Genomic DNA, 5231 nt, shown 5'->3' with positions numbered 1-5231 from the left:
TGAAAGTAGTAAAATATTGATAATCCTGTTTTTGAGGGTATGGAAAATTGTCATTTAAATATACTGTTTTTTAGCAGGAGTATAAGCTGATCTAACTTTTTGAGAGGACAATATGATCAAAATTTTAAATATGTATTTTTTTTACGCTCATACCAGATATTTCACTTCAGGGAGTTTATCCTAAGGAAATAATGAAACGAGGGGGAAAAGATTAATGTTCTAAGATATCAATATCATTGATGTCATTATAAATAATTATAATTTAAAAATTGGAAACAACTAAATATACATTATATGCGATTGATTATTTTTTAAACTAGCTGAATTTTTTCCTTTTTTTTAACTGAAGTATAATTGATTACAATGTTTCATGTGTATAGCAAAGTGATTAGAAGATATATATAGATATATAGATATACATATATTCTTTTCCATTATAGGTTACTACAAGATATTGAATATAGTTCCCTGTGCTATACAGTAGGTCCTTGTTGGTTATCTATTTTATATATAGTAGTCTATAACTGTTAATCTCAAATTCCAAATTCATCCCTCCCCCCCTTTCCACTTTGGCAATCATAAATTTGTTTTCTATGTCTGTGAGTCTATTTCTGTTTTATAAATAAGTTGATTTGTATTATTATTTTAGATTCCATATATAAGTGATATCATATGATATATGTCTTTCTCTGTCTGGCTTACTTCACTTAGTATGATAATCTCTAAGTCCACCCATGTTGCTGAAAACGGCATCATTTCATTCTTTTTTATGGCTGAGTAATATTCCATCATACCACATCTTTTATCCATTCATCTGTCAATGGACATTTACATTGCTTCCATGCCTTGGCTCTTGTGAATAGTGCTGCTGTGAACATTGGGGTGCAGGTATCTTTTCAGGTTAGAGTTTTCTCTGGATATATGCCCAGGAGTGAGATTGCTGGATCATGTGAAATAAATTACAGTATAGACAAATGATGCAATACTACACAGGGTTTTAAAAGACTGGGGTAAATTTTGATGTAATAGCATAAAAAATTATCCCATTATATTAAAAAACATGAAAATAAAGAGGTTAAGAGCCGCCTCGCGCCGGGTCCCGCGGTCTCAGCTTGAGCCGCAGCCTTCACGCCGTCACCTCAGCCGCTCGCTTCGTGGGTCGGTCCTCCCGGCACACAGGCTCCAGCCGCACCCGCAGCCGCCCTCCAAGCCCTTCAGGCCGCCCCGGTCTCCTCGCCTGGCCCGACCCAGCGTGTGAAGATGGTGGACCGCGAGCAACTGGTGCAGAAAGCCCGGCTGGTGGAGCAGGCGGAGCGCTACGACGACATGGCCGAGGCCATGAAGAACATGAGTCCCCCCACACCCCCCACACCCCCCTTCGCAGACGCGGGTTTTCGCTGGGTCGACTTGGGGACTAGTCGCCCATCGCTCCTGCAGGTGACAGAGCTGAATAAGCCACTGTCCAATGAAGAAAGAAATCTTCTCTCTGTGGCCTACAAGAATGTAGTTGGGGCACGCCGTTCTTCCTGGAGGGTCATTAGTAGCATTGAGCAGAAGACATCTGCAGATGGTAATGAGAAGAAGATAGAGATGGTCCGTGCTTACCATGAAAAAAATAGAGAAGGAGTTGGAGGCTGTATGTCAGGATGTGCTGAGCCTACTGGATAACTACCTGATCAAGAATTGCAGTGAGACCCAGTATGAGAGCAAAGTGTTTTACCTGAAGATGAAAGGGGACTATTACCACTACCTGGCCAAAGTTGCCACTGGAGAGAAGGGGGTGACCATCATGGAGTCATCTGAGAAGGCCTACAGCGAAGTCCATGAGATTAGCCAGGAGCACGTGCAGCCCACTCACCCCACTAGATTAGGCCTGGCCCTTAACTACTCCGTCTTCTACTATGAGATCCAGAACGCCCCAGAGCAAGCCTGCCACTTGGCCAAGACCGCTTTTGATGACGCCATTGCTGAGCTCGATGCTCTCAACAAGACTCCTACAAGGACTCCACGCTCATCAGGCAGCTCCTCCGTGACAACCTCACGCTCTGGACAAGCGATCAGCAAGACGACGACGGTGGAGAAGGCAACAATTAAGGCCCCCAGGTGGGCTGGCAGCACACGCTGATGCTACTACTGCAGTCTTTATTTTTTTCCCATGAGTTGTGGGTCGGGTCGGGGAGGGAAAGGGAGCGATGACCTTCCTAGGGAGAAACCCACAACCTGTCCTGTCTTTGATTGCCTCTTTGACATTTTTGCCAAAATACCACTAGTGGAAAGTCAGGCTAGCTGTGCTGGTATTGGAATAGCAGCCTCACACTGGCATATGGACTGTTCTGTAGACTAATGCAAGTGGAGCTGTCCTTAATTTAACTTATTGCTAGAAAATAGGGGTTTTTTTAAACATCTTTATTGGAGTAAAATTGCTTTACAATGGTGTGTTAGTTTCTGCTTTATAACAAAGTGAGTCAGTTATACATATATATATGTTCCCATATCTCTTCCCTCTTGCGTCTCCCTCCCTCCCACCCTCCCTATCCCACCCCTCCAGGCGGTCACAAAGCACCGAGCGGATATCCCTGCGCTATGCAGCTGCTTCCCACTAGCTATCTACCTTATGTTTGGTAGTGTATATATGTCCATGCCTCTCTCTCGCTTTGTCACAGCTCACCCTTCCCCCTCCCCATATCCTCAAGTCTGTTCTCCAGTAGGTCTGTGTCTTTATTCCTGTCTTACCCCTAGAAAATAGGTTTTTAAGATGAAAAGAAAACTTAAACGGAATAGCCCCCATTCAATAAGTTATGTGGTTCCAGTAAGGGTTTTTATGTACATATGCTCTTGTCTTTTAAGTTCTGGGTACTTTCTAGCTCATCCGTTTTAGCTGTGCATTTTGTTTTTCAGGGTGTACTCTACCAGACATGGAAGAGTTAAAATCCCAAACTGATAGACTTAGAACATAAGGTATATTTATCCTTGTGGTTTAGGCCTTGCCAGTTTTCAGAAGTTTCTGATTAGTTGACAGTATTAACACTAAATTGCAGTTTACAGTATTTGTACATTACAGCCATATATGACATCAAGCCATTGATAGTGTGTTTTTCTTATTTTGGCTTTTACATCCTTATTCAGCCTCATCCAGGTTGGTTTTGCTGTTATCTGTCTCCTAGGCCAGAAGGCTTGCCTGAGGAGAATCAAAGCTACTTTAGGTTTTGTTGAATAGGTGCTTGGCAGGTGGCTGTGGGATTTTTGTCCTTCTTTCTTCTTAACTTAAATCCACCACAAAAATGATTAATCACTTTAATAGAAACGTTAAACACCACAAAAATAGAGGAAAATTCAGGTCTGTATGTCATTTATTGTGCTGATATTTCCAGAAAGATCCTGATTTTTTTCAGCTGCCATAGCTCCTTCCTCAGGGACTGCACTGCTGTCTCACTCCTCACCTGAGCCTTCCCTACTGTACCTTGTGCCCAGGGTATGCACTCGGGTGGGTTGAAAAGCTGTTGGGTCATAGAAGTTGGTGGTCGTTTTGAGAAAGTTTGTGGTGCAGTGTGTAAAAATTCAGGTGCTAGGAGCTTACTGGTAGAAAAATCCTAAAGGAAGAGCTCTATTCATAAACATTCTGTCCAATTTCGGGAGCCTTGGGTGTCAGTTTTTCCTCCCTGAAAACACTCCTTCCCCAAATAATCGTTGTAGGAAAATAAACTAAAATCATTATCAGATAATAAATATTTAACTCCTATTTGACCAAAACTTTTTCTATGTATTTTTTTTCTTTTTAATGAAAGCGTAGAAGTTGGAAATTGATTTGTACCATCTGTACATGTTTTAGAATTGAAGGAACCCACGACGCTATTTCCACAAGTTTGTTTCAGTTAGCCTTAGGTCCTTGGTTCTCATTTTGGATAAGTCTTAACACACGACCTGTTGCGTGTGCATTCAGCCTTTTTTATAAGGTCAGTAACAGCGTGAACTGCTGAGATAGGTAATGACACCAGACTTGTTTGTTTCTTTGTTTTATTTAGGCAGGGAGAGGAATGAATAGTAATTGAGGAAAACCTGACAGTTGCTTTTGCTAAAACCAAAAGGGAGCTTCCAGTTGTGAAATGCACGTGTTGACCAGGATCTAGGTGACGGTGAAGATAGAAGGGTGTGCCTATCCTCTGTAATGTGGCACAGTTACCCAGCATGACTTTCCTTAGAAGGCCCCCTCCATGTGCTAGAGCGGAAGTCCCAACAAACCAAACCTACCAGAAGAACTAACAGAAGAGAGCTTTATAGCTGCTGTGCCCTAACAGGGGCCTGAGGTCAATGGCACGGATGGGAACAGATTTGGTGGTGGGAGGGGGGGGGGGGAGCGTAAGTGGGAATTTCCTTAATTTATCTTCATGCCCTGTGAGCAGTGTTGGGTCCTTCCTTGTAGCGTTTGGAAATGATTTACTGGAACTACAAAACCTATTTTTCTTTTACATTTCAGTTTAGCTCTGGCTGCTTTTTAGAATAATGCAAGATAAAACCATATCTGAGGGCTAAAAATGGAGGGAATGGGAGACCTGATTTTTTTTTTGCGGTACGTGGGCCTCTCACTGCTGTGGCCTCTCCCGTTGCGGAGCACAGGCTCCGGACGCGCAGGCTCAGCGGCCATGGCTCACGGGCACAGCCGCTCCGCGGCATGTGGGATCCTCCCGGACCGGGGCACAAACCCGCGTCCCCTGCATCGGCAGGCGGACTCTCAACCACTGCGCCACCAGGGGAGCCCGAGACTTGATATTTAAGCAGCTTGAATGGTTTATTTTCTTTTCTTTATTTTTAAAGAAATGCACTTGCCTATGATGCTGTCTCTCCAGTGAAATGATTACTCCTCCATTACCCTATTGATACAATACTGTGCATGCTAGTGTTGTAGTTCTATACAGTAGCTTGAAATTTAGTAACTTATACTGTAGGTGTTATGTATTCCTATGACAAAAAAGAATTAAGTCTTCAAATTTTTAAAAGTTTTTTTAATTTAATTTTTCCTTTTGGGGGTAAAGTTTGCTCTACCGAATAGTGACCGTAACAAATTGATCTGTTTTGGATGTTGCCATAGTGACATGCAGTTATATATTTTGTTTTTAAGGGTGGGGGGGGGGGGAAGCAAAAGAAACACCAGTGTTAGCTTAATCTTAATGTCTGGTGTTTGTCATGGTGAAATTATAACTATTATAGTGTAGGAGAACAACGAATATATTCTC

General features: G+C 42.6%; 1 pseudogene; it reads left to right on the top strand.

Moving 5' to 3' along the window:
- Positions 1-1260: 1260 nt before the first annotated feature.
- On the top strand, positions 1261-2152 carry LOC117312214 (14-3-3 protein gamma-like; annotated as a pseudogene).
- Positions 2153-5231: the final 3079 nt, after the last annotated feature.

This window comes from Tursiops truncatus, chromosome 4 (assembly GCF_011762595.2).
Source record: "Tursiops truncatus isolate mTurTru1 chromosome 4, mTurTru1.mat.Y, whole genome shotgun sequence".
Classification (NCBI taxonomy): Eukaryota; Metazoa; Chordata; class Mammalia; order Artiodactyla; family Delphinidae; genus Tursiops; species Tursiops truncatus.
Note: the sequence above shows the minus strand (reverse complement) of the source record. Positions and strands in the feature narration are given on the sequence as shown.